At 40.7% G+C, this 15,114-nt stretch overlaps 1 protein-coding gene across 1 annotated transcript in view; it reads left to right on the top strand.

Moving 5' to 3' along the window:
- Positions 1-552: 552 nt before the first annotated feature.
- svila (supervillin a) overlaps positions 553-15,114 on the top strand; it is an 85,265-nt gene continuing 70,703 nt past the window's right edge. The window contains exons 1-2 of the mRNA XM_035654896.1: positions 553-707; positions 6,741-6,811. The gene's annotated coding sequence lies outside the window, so the exon portion shown is untranslated. The remainder of the gene's footprint in view (positions 708-6,740; positions 6,812-15,114) is intronic.

The following is a 15,114-nucleotide window of genomic DNA, read 5'->3' on the forward strand; positions in this document are numbered from 1 at the left end:
TTCAGCAAATATGACAAAATGTTATTTTTTTATAAAAGTTACCTACTGCAGCTTTAAGGTTGTGTTCCACACATAATAGGCTATACAGGGTTAGGGTAATAAACCTTCAGCCTACACCTTTTTCATTGCTATAGTTTGACATTGATAATTCTGTGGTTGTGTAAGCACTTGGGTACATCTCTGTTTTCAGTTTTTGTCATTTGACTGAGTGATCTTAGACTTCAATAAAAATCGAAGAATCAATCAATCGATCAATCAATAAAATAAAGCAAGGTCATAGAAAACGAGATGGGATTATCTGCTGGTAGATTACAGAAAAAGATATGCACAAATAAGTAGAGAAGAGCAAATACAGTGTTGCCTATGAATCAGCATATAACCTACACAGTACAAAATCCACTAGAAAATAGACTTATACCATCCTTCAAAAGCCTGTCAATCTTACCATGTGTCAGAGCGCAGTTGTTCCTAAAGGAAGTCTACAGTGCCCTGATTCAATTATGCTTTTATTTTGAAAATTCCAATCGGCAGCCCGCTGTGTTGTTGTAGTTGACTTGACAGAAGTGAAGAAGTTTACAGCAGTCGGCGGATCTGAGTGAATGACAGTCGGGTGTACTTGCGTGTCCGCAGGCTCTTCCAACAGTTTGTGTTTGGTGCTGGATTCACAGACGGCACGGGAGAGAGTTTCTGCCGGCAGGACCGCGTCCGTAAGTTCTTTCGCCTCAGTGTGTCTGCATGTACATTCAGCTTCGTGTTGTGTTCTAACGCGAGGAGGGACTCAAACATTGTGTAGCGGGTTTTCTTACAACGGCAGAAAAGGAGGAGAGCAGTTTGAAGTCTGTGAAGGTTGGCAAACATGTTGTTAGTATCCCCTCACTTTTCAGCGGTCAGGTGGTGCCTTTACGGACGTTTAGTGTGTTATGGAATTCTTAAAATGTAAAGAAATAGCACGCTGTTTATCACGTGAACCTGGAAACACTCTGCACAGCGTTCATCCAGGTGAGTGCATCCTCCCGACAGGTGGAGACCGTTCGTATTAGGCGACACCATCCACACTGGCTTACATCACCTCAACCAGAAAAAGTAAAAGGTGGAGTAATGAGTCTACGTTTTTAACTGGTGAAACTAGAGACCCAGGCCCAAGGCCACAATAGACTGTTTTATTATCTCTGAACGCGGTCCACGGCGCCAGATATATATTGTGTTACACTGTACATGACATCCAATACTACAGGAGAGAGGAGAGGACATTGGGCTGCGGTGGTGCGTGCGCTCTAGATGGGGTGAGAACGCACCGCCAAACTTCGTTGAAAAATCTGGTAATTTAAAGTTGCCATGCTCGTCCGCAAAGATACATGGAAAGTAGAATATGACTTAATGTCTCGCATAATTCCGTACAATGTTGTCCTCGTTTCGGCATGTATAATAAACACCATGCAGCGTTTATTGAAGTGAAAACTGGACTTTTATAATTGGCACGCAAGTTATCCCCACAGTGTTTTGTCATAAAAGACCTCAGGATGGGCTTTCATCAGCAGCTAACCAAATGTTAAAATTGCGAATATTCTAAAGTGAAGTGCTGCATGGAGGATTATCTGAACGCCGAATCTGCTGTCGGATTTTAATATCTCTTTAAATGTCTTAAGTCATCTCCTTCTTTTAATGTACCGACAATTAACAGCATAGCAGCTTAAAAACTAGTTTTTACAAATGTTGTTTGGCTTGGTAAATGCAAAAACCCTGCCACAATAAACACACTTTTTTATGATTATGCCTTTTATTTATCTTAAAAGCAAGCTACACATTGATTTGCAGCAATGTATGGCAAACACTGCACTGCAAGTCTTTAGGCTACAGTAAGTCTATATAAGACAGTGTACGCCTACAGCTCAAAAGTTTTGTCAATTTTGTCAAATTTATTATATCACACACATTATACAAACACACATTCACATTCAAAACCAGTGCGCTGTCCAAGTGTTTTTCCTTTCCTTCTTATTTGGCAAGTACTCTTGTGCTCATAATCTGCCAAAGTAAATAACCTGTGGGTAATTAGGAAGGCTACTTCTGTGTTTTGCTCTACACTTGAAAGTGCGTAGGGATGTTAATTAGCAGCAATTCCCTTCCACCAAACCTTCAAAATGTGAGGTCAGTGAACCCAGGAAGACTGACATCGCTTGAGTACCCTGTGCTTGATCATTCTAATGGCTAGGGAGTGGAAGGACTGTGGATTGATCAAGCCTATTGCATTTTGCTCTTTTCCCTCAGGTTTGCAGCTCAAAACTGACTCTTGACTGAATTGGTTCCTTATGCCAACTCTTGGTACACTGTCTTTGTTTTCTCCCATGGTCAATCAGGTATAATGTGATCTGCTGAGGATACTGATGGGTTTAAACAACTTTCGTGTTCTCACGGGTATCAACAAGACATTTTCCCTGTGTTCATGCTCTGGATACTGTTGGATACTGTTGTCTGACTCAAGTTCCACATCCAGTCAGAATTTGACACAAAGTTTTAGTCTCATAAATTGTGGGTTCATTGTTTTGTCCTTTGTTACATGTGATATGGCTTCCTTTGGCTGAGTTTAATAAAAACACACGTTTCCTTTTCCAAGTTGAAGGTTGTCTTATCAGCCTGACCTTTAGGCCCACGGAGCCCAAGCCTGCAAAACAAGGAACAACATTGTAAAGCATTCATCGTTGAGATAAAACACTGCTCGTTATCCTTTGACAGCAGTATCCGGCGATGTGCTTATGGTTGGTATTAGTGTCAGTAATAGTGGATGATCCCAGTGGAGTGGGATCACAGTGATGATTAAGCCTCCAACCTGTCTGCTGTTGTATGACTTTGTAATTGTCTGTGGTGATTAGCTGGGTAGCGACGGCGTTAAGCTGTGGCTGCACATCATCTCCAATCCAGCAAACTGCCTGCCCACGAAGCCTATCTGGCAATAAGATGTCTTCTTTTTACTTAAAGGACCAGTCCACCTAAAAATAAGATGCTTCTGTTACCTTAGAATGAGCCGTTTACATCTACAGACGGACCGGATCCTCATCGATACATAAGATACCGAACACCAAGATGCCACCTGTTACTGAAGTTTTCCAGCTTCCAGGTTTACTTCCTGGTTATGCATCCCACTGAATACCACATCTCTAATAACAACTAATGCAGATGTTTCTTTCAAAAACATAGATGGACAGTGCCAGATAGTAGTAAGCTGCTTTGACTTGATTCGCTATTGATTAGTGAGTAAGTACGGTGGATGGTGAGTGTCACATTAGTCTCACATTAAATCATCATTTATTTAGACCCCAGCTTATTTATTTTGAAGCCAAACCCAGCTCGTAAGGCTGTATCACACCTATGTCAGAGTGAGTGTATTGATTTGAGCAAAGATGTATTATATTGTTATGAATTCAACTTTTGTAAAAGTGAGGATGTGTTGTTTCTTCTTTCAAAAGTTACACAGTTGGACTTTAAACCTAAAGGTGGCTAAGGGTCAAAGGTCTGAATCAGGAGAGATTTTGTTTGTAGCTTCAGTCCCAGTTTGTGGTTTAGAGGGATAAGGATTAGTTTTTGGATAAAATTTCAGGAAAACTGTTGTGTGGCTTAAGGCCCTTACACACTGTGTGATTTTTAGGCTGGCCCAGATGAGAGTTGGCAGTCTTGAGAGAAACATGATGAAATGTTTGCTGTCATTTCAAAATGGTGGTCCTTGATGGCACTGTGAGGCATGTCCACTGCGACGTAGAGCTTTTGGAGACATCTACAAACCAAACCAGTTGGTACATGTCAGTGTAAACTGTCTGTAAGCAACATTGTAAGCATCCATGTGCACATAGATATTACATTGGCCATATGTAGTGTAAGTAAGTCGGACAAAACAGCGCCATGGCCAAAGTTTGACATTTGCTACATTTCAAAACATGAAAATGTGCAGATGGATGAAGCAATTCTTGATATGCCTCTCTTGTTGTTTTGTCTTGTCTTGTCTTGTTGGTTTCTTGTGTCCTCTGTGACAGTAAACTGAATGTCTTCGGGTTGTGGACAACACAAGACATTAGAGGACATCACCTTGCCCTTTGTGAAAGAGTAATCAACATTCTTAGCATTTTTTGACATTTTATGGACCAAACAACTAATGGATTAATCAAGAAAATGATTGACAGATCAATCAGTAATGAAAATAATCATCAGCTGCAGCCTTATCTTAAACTGTCCTTACCTCTCAAAACCTGGATCCATTTTACAAGGGTATGTCTACTCTACTAGATAGAACTAGGTGTAAGTAAGAAATGTCTTTTTGTACCAGCCCTTAAATGTGATTTGTGTCACTGTATGTGTGTGCAAGTGCAGTCTGAGTGTTCCCAGGGTCTCCACCTTCTGAGTGAGAAACAACCAGAAGAGGTTAGTTACATAAGCCTGTTGGGTGTTACATCATTGTTTTGGGGGCCCCGGTCCGCAGAGCTGGGGCTCGGGCTTCAGATGGGTCCGATGGGTCCGCTGCCTCCCACAGACCCCCTCCGAGGAGGAGAAGGGAGGGGAGCTATTGGAAGCAGATGCTCAGCGAGGCCCTCCTGCTGGGAAACACAGCTCAGTGCTGGTGACGAAACGAAGGTCCACCTGTAACGCAGTGTTTGCATGTGCTTTCTGTCTATCGGTGTATGCTGATTAGCTGATGTACGCTGGAAGTATGGTTTGGGTGGGCTTTGTTGCCATGACATCAAAGGGAAAACACGCAAAACAGGAATGATTTATAGGTCTATAATCCTCTAAACAACCCCACCTCTTTTGTTCACCGCCAGTAAATCAATCTCAAGAAAACTCATAAATATTCATAAAACATTTTGTGGGCTTGTTTGGGGGGAGAAAAGGTAAAATCCCCTAAATGTAATATTTAAAGCATTCTGTTTTTCTCTATGGTGCTTCTGTGATCTGGAGAAACAGAAACCTTGAAGATATAAAGCCAATCATCCTGGAACAGCAGGCTTTAGTGGCTGTGTGACCTTGTGGATCTGCACTCCTATTGTGTTCCAGATCACTAGTTTGTGAAAACAAGCCCTTACCTTACCCTCAAGTTCCCCTTGCTCCTCGGTGGTCTACGGTGTGTGTGTGTGGCGTGTAAAATCAACAGCCTGGACCTCAATCTGATCTTCCACTTTATCTCTTAGTCTCATTGGTTTCTCTTCTTTGAACTCTCTAGTAAAGGATAAAAGTGGTTTTCTATAATTCAAAACCTTTTATCAGCCTCTGTTGGCAGTTGAAAGGAACTGCACCAAGATTGAGATTAGGTTCTGTAAGTGGAAATGTAAAAGGGATTGACAGGATGAAGGATTGGGATGTTCATGCTGGAAATTATATGGATTATAATATGTGCTATATGTGAGAGTGAAAATTCTTCCTTGTTGCCACTTTAGTATCATTCCTGATAAAAGTGGGCAATATGGATAAAAAATAAACCCACTTTTTTTCAAAGTGAGCCCCCCTGCCTGCCCCCCTTCAAACAGTCCAAAACCCATAGAGACTCAGTTTATTCACAAATAAGACAAAGAAAACCTCACTGTTGAGAAGCTTGAATGTTGAGTATTTGGCATTTGCTTAAAAAGTAACTTAAATGGTTATACACTTGATGGACAGTTGACAAATCAGATCAGAATCAATGCAGCAAAACCAGAGATTTTGTCTATTTTATTCCAGAACTGAGGAGCGGGCTACAAAGGTCTCCACACCACCAGATCTTTTTCATTTTCAAGCCCCTCAGCTCAAACTGACGCTGATGCAAATTACATCACTTGAGGGCATTTATCAGACTTTGAGCAGCACCCCCTGGAGCCTCAAATTAAAGTATATTGTCATTATGCCCACCTATAATTCCTGAGGTGCTGTCTAGTCATTAGTGTATTGCTACGGGGCTGCAGCATTTACAGACCTTATATACAGTGGCATTTGTCATGTGTAGGGCGGGTTTAGGCTGATATAGGTCACAGAGACAATGCTGCAGTGTTGTTCAGTAACTGACAGGAATTTGATTTATAAATAGCCTTTGTAAAGGTTTGGTTCACTCATTCATATTTAATCAGAATCAGAAATACTTTAATAATCCCAGGGGGAAATTATTTTTGTTACAAGACTCCAGGTATACAAACAAACATATATTATACAAGCAACATATATTAAGAAAAAACTATGTATATAAAAGATATATAAAAGATCAAATTTACAGTTTAAAGTTTTCAGATGGGAAAATAAATAACCAGTAGTTTTGATTTAATTTGAATGTAATGGCCATCCAGTCCAGACATTGTGTACATGGACGTATGCAGATTGTTGTCCAGCACTTTTTGTCTCCATGCAGTAAAAAACCTTCCCTGCACCGTACGCTCAGTTCTCCAAGGTATTGACCTTTTCCACCAACAGGAAACATTCGGACAATTTCACCCAAAGAAATTGGTTCGGAACCCAAAAAGTTGGTTCTCAACCAACAAAAAAATTGTTTTTTTTTCTTGGAACCAAAGTCTGCGGGTCATATTCTACAGCTTGTTTACATTGTGCAGCTGACACATCCAATTATAATGGTTCCAGCCGACAGTGGTGCAAACTAGAGCTAGTTCGCTAGGTACCACCAAGGTTCCAAGAATGTTGGACAGAACTGTTTGAAGAACCAGAGTTAATTTGGTGGAAAAAGGAGACTCTTTCACAGCTGTGAACTGTGGTAACTGAAGTTCATTTGTTTTTAGGACCAGGTGGCGTTCAGGGGCCCGGACACCGGAGGAAGAAAGTTAAACTCTCCTGTCTCAATGGTCATCTTGTAAGTACATCAGTCCATTTGTTCCTCTCATAAAAACAAGAGTTTCTGAATGTTTCAGTCACCTGCAGCCAAGAGGACATAGTGTACATTACTGAGCAGCGTGGCCCGTTGATCACAGCAGGAAGGGGGGATATGGGCCTTTTCCTTCCCTGGGGTCAGCCAGACATGAGCTGACCTTCTACAAGGCCTCGCTCTGTTTTGCTGGTTCACATTCGCCAGTCAGCGGTAACCATTTGTCAATGACATCATGTGTAGCTATGATGAGGTGAATCAACAACAGACCCTGGCCGTGCGGACAATGGCTAACTTGACATTCCTCGCCATGGTAACAGCTTTGTGTTTAGTTTGTGTGTTTCTTTTTCTGTTTATAGATATTATTGTTTTTGATTTTATATTAGTTATTATTTTTAAGTGGTTCTGGCCTCTTCTTGTTATTTTACTTCCAGTCTTTTAGTGTGGTTTTGGTAGTATTACTTTTGCAAATGTTTACTTAAAGTTATGGCCCCATTCTAGTTTCTGTATTTTTAGTAGGGATCATATATTTTTACGATATAATGAAAGAACCTCAGATCATAAGTCTTTTTAAAAATAGATGTATCCACATAAATTCCACATTCAGTTTTATACCCATCATTCTATAGTTTTGTCCTGCTTACACAAAAAGTAAAAAAACATTTAATTTACATTTTATCCTGTATTTTATTTTTTAGAAACTCGCCAGGTTTTTTCACCTCTTGAACTTGCCAATAACAAAACCAGCTGCTCAAAACTGTCCTAAGAAGCTCCAGAATGGTTGCCAAAGTGTTGATTTATTTATTCTAAAGCACTTTGGGTCACATTTTGGAAGTCAGATGCTCAAAATACCATACCAACAGTTTTTTGGATATACAAATTATTTTAGTGAGAATATCAGTACCATTCTCACATCTGTGTGTTAACTACGGTGTTGAAAGAAGTATTTAAATCCTTCTTTTCAGTAAAAATAATACTACTACTATTAGAAAAATATACATAACATATTATCATGTTCAACATTATTGGATTGTTAATACTGATGCATGTGGTTCCCAACCTAGGGGTCACAAGATAAATCTGAGCGGTTGTAAGATGATTAATGGGATAAAAAAGAAAGAAATGAAGTTTTGCTACTCAATTTTTTGGGGGGATTTTCTCTAATCTTAGCTTATCTGTGGGCCTGAAAAAACTCCATAGCCAGGCATGAAACATGACAGGGGGTAGACACTGTGTTTTTTGTAAGATGTCATAAGCTAAAAAGGTGACGAAATTTTTATCTGAAAGGTAACCAGTAACTATAGCTGTCAGATAAAGTAGTGAACAGTGCAATGTCTCCCTCTGTAATGTAGTGGAATATCAAATAATCATGAAATGGAATTACTGCAAGGACCTCAAAATTGTAAAGTACAGTTGAGTAAATGTACTTTTAACCAGTAGTTAACGAGAAAGCTGTGCTGGCGTTGATTGTCTTAGCTTGGCTTAGAAAACAGCTAGCGTGGCACTGTCTAAAACACACCTACCTCCAACACATTCATACAAAACCCAAAATTTTATTTTACCACAAGTGTATTTTTCCTGCATGTAACCACAAAGCTTTGGACAGAACCTGGCTAGCTGTTTCCTCCTCTTTCCAGTCTTTATGCTTAAGCTAAGCTAAGCTAAACTAAACTTACCTAATGGACTCTCGGCTTGAGAGTGGTATTGATGTTCTTGTGTAACTCTCAACTAGAAAGCGGTTAAGCACAATCCCAAAATGACTAACTATTTCTTTAATGACCGACTGGCATCTCAACACTGTAGCCATATACCAGTATTTCTCAATAAGGTCCCTGTCTGTTGTTCGTAGTTTCTCACCTGCGGGGAGCTTGGTTTACAGTGGAGACGAATCTCCTGCCAGAGGACCTAAAAGAACCTCCATATTTCTCTCCCTGTTCGTTAAAGGTCTGGTAGTCTTTAACAACCTGGAGGAACTGGACCCAGCAGCCTGTTTGTTTTTTTATTGTTGGCAGTCAGTTTGTTCTGAGGAGAGCTTGGCACCCTCCCACCACTGAGCTGACATTCTTTCTGGTCTACATGGATACCTGGGTCATGTAAATCACATTAGCCAGTTCAGATTTATTGTGCATTATCTCATCCTTCTGCTAGCAATGTGGATGGGGTTGTTTCAGGCTTTTGTGTGAGTAGACTGAGCATCTGTGCAACTATATGAGCAATTTGTGCTTGTATCTGCTGTTCTAAAACAGTAGTGTAGTGGGCAGTTCACACTGATAATATGGTCTTCTAGTATTAATAATCCAACACCCTGACTGGCACTGACAGACAAACTTTCCGCTGTTTCTAGATGCGAGACAGATTAGATCTCAGCAGCTGTTGTGTTGACACAATAGGCAGTGTGTGTCCAAGTACACACACACACACACATATATACAGAGGCTAGAGTGGCCTAATTGTGTCAGTAAGTGGTAGAGTGCACTGAGTGTGTTAGCAGAGACCCTGATGGACTTTGATCCACTCACCAACATGTTTATTTCTGCTTCACCAACTCTGATATTCTCACGCCAAAGAGCTAAACCTGATTTTTCATCAATGCTTGTCACAGCACTTATTGTCCATATATAGGTCAAGTAGGTCTGCCTGTATTTTCTTTAGAGTTTATACTCAAAACAATAACAATATTGGCATTTGTGAGATAAAGAAGTGGTGGCTAGATCAGTAGTTCTCACACTTTTGATTTGTGACCTCTTAAACAGAAGTTATGTCTCCTCGACGTGAGTGTTGAGCAGTTCCACCACAGAAATTTCCTCAAAACAATAAAACCTAGAAATTAGTCTTAAAAATACAGTCTTGCGGAACAGAAATTTAAGGATTTTCACATCCCTTCAATCATTTAGTGACGGCTTGGGGGGGGGGGGTCCCTGACCCCCAGGTTGGGAACCACTGGTTTACATAATCTGGTTAAACTGTTAGTCGATTTACAACCTGTCTGATAGTTTCGTGCTTATGGACTATTTAGCAATGTTGCCATGTTCCCACATCTCAGCGAGGGTGTGATTTCAACTGGCAGTCCTATTTTTGTCCCCACCACTTTTACAATTTCAGTTTGATTTACACAATAAAATGTCTGTAAACAGTTCACTTTTACTGTCTAACCACCATAAAAGCTCTGAGTTGATTTAAAAAAAAAATAAATGTTAGTAAAAAGCTTTATGAGCTTATGGTTTATTATCCTATAGTTGTTTTTGTCCTGGGTTTTGCCTCACAGGCTGCACTCAGGCTGTCCTACCTCTCTGATTGGTGGAGGTTGTTTTGGTTGTATGTGGCCTGACAGGAAGAGCTGCAGACACTAATCAATGCTGAAATAAACTACTGCAACCTCCTCTGGAAAACTGCTTGAGGTCAGTCAAAGATAGGGCAATAAAAGGCTGATGCTCTTTGTAGTGAAGATGCAAAAACCTTATCTAGTGATAAAACTAAATTTGATTTTAAGTACAGCAGGGATTGTATGGAAGCCCATTTCTGCTACTGTGACAAAAATGATGTGTTATAATAACAAACATTCTCAAGATATTGACTTAGTATCTCAATAACGACTTTGTGATCCTAACATTCTCTATTTTTTCCATCACATTGGCGGATATAGGCTTCATTGGAATAGTGCCTTGAAACCAATTTCATTATTGAAATTTAACCACTTGCTTTATAAATGTACATAAGTTCATGAAAACCATACCCAAGATAGACTAGTTCTTTTAATTAATTGCCACTGGGTTGCCAGAACCGATTGAAATGCCCGAAAATAAGCTATGGAATTGTCCTTTAAACTTTGTACATTTCAGTAGAGTAACAAGTTTCTTCCAGCTTCCTGCTGTTTGCCCAAACTGTAATTTACTCCTCAACCCCCCTGAGCCTCAAGACTATACATACACACACACACACACACACCTTCAACATAAATAAACACTCCATCACCAAATCCACCCACTCTCTTTCCTCCATAAATGAGAATCATATGTGTGCTCTGCGTCTGCTGTGCATTCTTAGAACCTAACAATTACAGACATCTACCCATCAATCTAACACTGCACTGTGTTCTTTCTACATCCTGCCTTGTATGCGTTAGTTAAAGAATCATCATTGGCTCCTCATGGAGCGCTCTGAATGAGATAAGCATGACTCATACTGAAACAGGATACTCCCAGTGACAGCAGAACTGAATCAAGTAGAGGTTGCTAATGGGTCGTGCCAGTTGTTTCAGTCCAAATATTTGAAATTCGGTTTACTGATTGACAGCCTGCTGCTATTAGTCCTGTGCTGGGAGGGGAAACCCCACCCATCTGCTACTCCACACAGGTTTACTCATCCAATAAAAATATCTGCAACACACTGCTTAACCCACGTCTTACTCAAATAACAGACCATGATGCAGCTGAGTGTGTGTGGTCACGATGTTGGAAGGTGGTCAGGTGGTCCCAGGTGCTGTGCATGTCTTGTCAGTTAGCACTGATCAGAGATGGCTGATGAGTGAAAGTGGAGTCATCATGAAGTCTGACTGTGTATCTGTTTTAAGTTGACAGACGTGACGTGAGCAAACACCTACACCTGGTGCTGCTCATCATTGCCCCTGGTCTGATGCCATGCGCGAGCTAAGAGCTTGCCTTTTATAGGAAAGCATGCATACAGGATGCCTGGGATAATACTCCAACCATGTGCGGTAACCTTGATGCACAGTCACAGAGCTGAGTGCTTGTCATTACATCACCTGTACCAATTTATCTATCAGGGCACAAAATTAGCACCAGCCACCAGCCAAATGTTGGTAAAATATGAAGTAGATGGCAGATTTTCTTTACTCACCAGCCAAAAAAACAATGCTAGTCTATTGAGAAAAACCTGAACATTCACTAGCTATTTGACTGGTGGGCAAAAACGTTAATTCTGCACCCTGATCTGTTGTTAATCTGATTAGCCTAAAGCATTTCCTGCTTTCCTGCTGCAGGGACTGATTAGGCTACAATACTTATGGTCTATAAACATGAACATTCAATATTGTATTAGTAATATAATATTAATTAATATATTATTAATATTAGTAATGGTACTAACCAGTCTTTGGCCTACCACATTCACTCACTCTTCTCCTGAATGGCTTAACTTGGAATTCTCTCCACTTGGGAACGTTGGCCGGCTTAGTTTGACTGAGACGGTGAACTGCTCTGTTTGCTTGTTTTCCAACACAATAATGACATATCTGAAATCCTCTTAAAAGTGTTTGTTTGCGGCTACATCTGGTAGATATTACCCATTTAAGTGTCAGATTTCAGCAAGTCACTGTTCTCCTATTCAGCTTTCCAAGGAAGTGCTCTGACTGTTATTTTGCATTGTAACCTCCTGTCTACATTGGTGGGATGTGTTGCATAGGTTGACATCAGGGGTGCATCTAAAGGGGCTGCCACTACTAAAACATGCCTGGCCACCCCAGTTTGTTATCAAATGCTGTCAAATTTAACACTTTTAAAAAAAAAAAGTTAAATTAACACATTGAATTGAATGATCCATTATGGCCACAGTTGTCCAAGATTTGGAAATAAAAGGAACAAATGTTGCCAATAAATGCCACCTTTTAGATATTTCTATTCAGTGCTTTACTAATGTGGCACAATAATACGTTTTTGAATATCTTTATTCTAAAGCTTTTCCAAGCAAATAATGAAGTGATTGTTTGCAATTAAAAACATTATTTCTGCCACCGCTTAAAGTCTCCACCCTTTTTTATTATTTTGTCACCCCATGAATATTTATCTAGATCTGATCCCCTTTACCTGCATTTTAGAATTGTTTTGGTTTCCTCCCCTGCAAACTCCACTCTCATCAACCCTTTTTTCAGCAAAAAAACAAGTAAACCTACTATATGCTACCTGCCCAGCTGCAAACTGCAGACAGATAATGTTAGCAACCATCTGCTAAACAAATTGGAGCACCGAAAGAGCCAGAGATTTTCCTCCTAAGTTAATGGTATATTGGACTTACATTTATAATTTCACCAGAAACATGACACCAGATTAATGCCAATGTTGCTATGTGACCACTATATGTGTGTGAAGTGTTGAAACTTATGAATTTGAAGGCATTATTGATCCAGTGTCCCATTGTGTAATTGCTCCTTTATGGGCTGATAAAGACCTTGAAAAGTTGGAATTTTTTGGTACAAATGTTCAGCTTTCAGGATATTGATTATTTTCATGCTACATTACCTTTCATCTCAGCATTTTATGTCAGCACTGCTTTTTGGGTATCAACTGTGTATTGCTTGCAGGTGTTTAAAAATAAAGAGCCATCAGTTGCTTTCTGTCAGCCTTGAAGTCTGATATATAGCACAGCAGCAGTTCAGCCTAGTTAACCTCTGACCTGGAAGAAAACTACCTCTCAAACTGTCAGAGGGAGTAGTGCAGCAGGCTAACTTATCTCCTGCAGGAACTGGAGTAACGGTTGTGTCTGTGTTTGTCAGTTATGGCCGTTGCTCTTCAACCATGTGGAAAAGTGGTTCCCTCAGCCTCCGAGCCGTTTGCCTTTTCTGGGTTACTGTCCCTCTGTTTGACTCATCAGGGCCGCTGGAAGGAATAAAAAGGAATTCCTCCCTTTCCTATCTCTGCTGGGTGACTTGGTCCAACCCCCTCCCACCCTTTCATCCCCATTCCTCGTTGGAGCTCATTAGGACTAGTTCCCATTTCTATTCATTCCTGTCATAATGTCCGTTAGTGCTGTCAGACACACTCCAGGTGTACGTCTCTCTCAGTGATAAACCGTTGGCCGGGATCCGTGACCCACTCACTCCCTGATGCCAGGCTGCGGCTGTCGCTGCCTAAACGGGCCAGTGCTTGTGTCACCGCCAAACCCACCCTGTGGTTTTGTGGGCCGTGGTTACTGGTGAGCCGCCAGTCTGGTCACGTGACTCCTAGTCCTTCCAGTCCTACCCTCTGGCAGTCTCACTTTTACTCTGTCCTGGTCTTCTCTGCTATGTCCTTGCTATCTCTTTCTTCCTTACTGCTGATCCTCAAGTGTTCTGGCTGTGGATACTGACTTTTACTGGAGATAATAATTCCACAAATAACAAGCGGAAACAGAGGAGCTATGAAAGGTACAGTCCCGTGTTTATCCATCATCTAATCTCTCCATCCCAGCCTCTGTTTTTCCCATTTTGTCTTACTTCAGCTGTATGATTGCTCTCCACGGCGGATGCATCCGCTCATTAATGTGCTTTGAAAGCCTATTTATCTGCTGGGAGCCTGGGTGGCAGGCTTTGGTGGAAAAGGGGGTCTGGTTTGTGTAACAGCAATTTTGCTGCCGTTAAGTAGACATGGAGGTTATGGCAGTGTAGGAAAGGCTGATAGCTCTTTACAGCCCCTCTGGTCCTTCCAGCCGTCCCCTGGTGCTGTCATCGATGGGTGCTGTCAAGATAAAGTGCTTGCGATCTGAACAGAGCTTAATAATAATAATTTCTTCTCTTTCTTCCCTCTGTTGTTTTCTGGTGCTGTTCTTTTATCTCACTCATGCACCTATTCTACTCGGTTTGTTTTTTCTTGTCTTAAACCCACTGACCTCTCTTATCGGCTTTTGCACTGTCTATTTGTGGCTGCAGTATAACACCTTGAGATATTGTGTTTTGTGCTGTACTAAAAGGTGCTCATGGGTAAACCTTCCCCTAAGGCCTTGTCTTGTGTGTGGGCCTAATGTGCACAGCATCAGAGGCTCACAGAGGAGAAAGAGGCTCTGATCAAAACCACTGGATGCTTACCATGCAGTCTGTGAGAGCACAGCTGGGTTAAATTGACTTTGTTTGGTACTAAGAGTAGCAGAGTCAAGGTGAGGATTTTACTTTCGGGTGCCAATTGCTTCTCAAGATGTGATAAACAGAACAAACTCTAGAGAGGCTTTTATAATTGGAAGCCACTGACAAATTTAAGACTGCATCCACTGTGCTTGTTCTATGAAAACTATGTTTGATTGTAGTGTCAGTTTAATTTAAACTTGAGGATAATGCAGTAGCAGGACAGTGTCTGCAACTAACAATAACTTTCATTATGGATTAATCTGCCGTTTATTTTCTTGATTAATAATTTCCATATGTCTCAGTCCAAAACCTAAAGATATTTAATTTACTATAATGAAGTATGGAAAAGAAGCAAATCCCTACTTTTGAGAACCTGGAACCATCAAATGTTTGCAATTTTATTTGGAAAAATTACATGTGATTAATCACTTATCTAAATAGTTGCCAATATGCAATGGGA

Source organism: Morone saxatilis, unplaced genomic scaffold (genome assembly GCF_004916995.1).
Source record: "Morone saxatilis isolate NCDOM2014 unplaced genomic scaffold, NCSU_SB_2.0 Contig0, whole genome shotgun sequence".
Classification (NCBI taxonomy): Eukaryota; Metazoa; Chordata; class Actinopteri; family Moronidae; genus Morone; species Morone saxatilis.